Source organism: Suricata suricatta, chromosome 16, assembly GCF_006229205.1.
Source record: "Suricata suricatta isolate VVHF042 chromosome 16, meerkat_22Aug2017_6uvM2_HiC, whole genome shotgun sequence".
Taxonomy (NCBI): Eukaryota; Metazoa; Chordata; class Mammalia; order Carnivora; family Herpestidae; genus Suricata; species Suricata suricatta.
The window spans coordinates 28,525,800-28,527,162 of record NC_043715.1 but is presented as its reverse complement, the minus strand read 5'-3'; the positions used below and the strand labels follow the sequence as shown (position 1 = coordinate 28,527,162).

The 1,363-nt window shown below is 42.6% G+C and overlaps 1 long non-coding RNA gene across 2 annotated transcripts in view; it reads left to right on the top strand.

The window, feature by feature from the left end:
• Positions 1–770, top strand: part of LOC115280738 — a 7,833-nt gene extending 7,063 nt beyond the window's left edge. For both annotated transcript variants that reach the window (XR_003903902.1, XR_003903903.1), the window contains exon 5: positions 682–770. This is a non-coding gene — a long non-coding RNA (uncharacterized LOC115280738). The remainder of the gene's footprint in view (positions 1–681) is intronic.
• The last annotated feature ends 593 nt before the right edge of the window (positions 771–1,363 follow it).

The following is a 1,363-nucleotide window of genomic DNA, read 5'->3' as shown; positions in this document are numbered from 1 at the left end:
GCGTCAAGGTGTTGTTGGGGGAGAGCGATGGAGCCCATCTAGAGAGATGTTTTTCATTAAAACCTTGTAATTACCCGACTTGTTGTAAAAAGAAGATAATTTGCTGCAGGTTTAAAGTCATCAGTGGAGTAGGGAAACAACAACAACAACAACAACCCCAAATTGGTAAATACTATTATCTCTTCTCCAACTTTGTTGGATTTAGCTGATGTTTTCGGTGTTGACTTTCCCAGCTATCAGCTTAACTATATAAATCCAGTTGACGTGTCTTTATTCAGATAAAACTCTAATACTGCAAGTGTAGCAAATTAGATGCAAATGCCCCCTTTTTATTTTAAGTATACTTAAAGCTGCCTTTCCAATGCAAATTTCGTAGGAAATCTCAACCAGCTAGGACAGACATCTTATAGCTGTCAGCAGGCAAATGCTTTCATTTTGGTCTCAGGCAAGGGAACTGCCTGCTTTTTTTCTCTTTGCCCCTGCAGACTGAGATAATTAAAACTACAGAGAAATAGTTTTAAATATACATGATACACACAGTTCCTTAAATTATGGGATAATGCATAAATTCACCCATTACCATATTTGATAGTGGTCTCTCTGACCAAAGTTGGGAGGTGGCGGTGGGGGTGGGGCGGGAGGTGTGATTTTCTCCTGCAACTTGCCTCCCCCTGTCAACAGCCACACGACTTCTGTCGCTTCACCTGGTGTCCTAAGGAGCCCCGGTAGCAGTTCAAAAAGAAGTTGTGAACACACTCATTAAAAAGGGGCTGCAATGCTTTTTTTTTTAAAGAAATAAAAATGTTAATGGTAACTTTTTCTTTTTTCCCTTTTTTTTTCCCGGCTGTCTCGGTCTCTTTGGAATACATATCCATTTCGGCTTTGATTTGTTGAGCTCCCTGAATGAGTTTATCCAAACAATGTGAATTTACTTAGATCTCTCTCAAATCCCACATCTCTTGTGGTTGATAAAGCTGACTTTAGCTAAGAAGGCCTGGATCAGTGTGATTTGAAATTCACATTGAAAATGATAAGGGCTTTGCTGGAAATAATAAGCACAGTCAAACGCTGTCAGGAGGAAACAGTCGAGCATGCAGGGAGAAATTTGGTAAGGCCGTGTCCCTCCCTGCCTCCTCCTCTCCAGAATCAAGGTAGGGAAGGGAGGGGGGAAAGGTGAGTGGGGCTTCGCTCAGACACACACTGTAGCTTTGTAGGTGATGGGGATGATGATTCTAAAGAGCCTTGTGCATGAGCTTTATTCTTTATGGTTAGAAAATGGCAGCCATCCCTTGACTGGTGATGGATACCCATGGGCCTTTGGGGTGGCAGCCATCTTGGCCAGCAAGGTGCCCATCAGTGACTG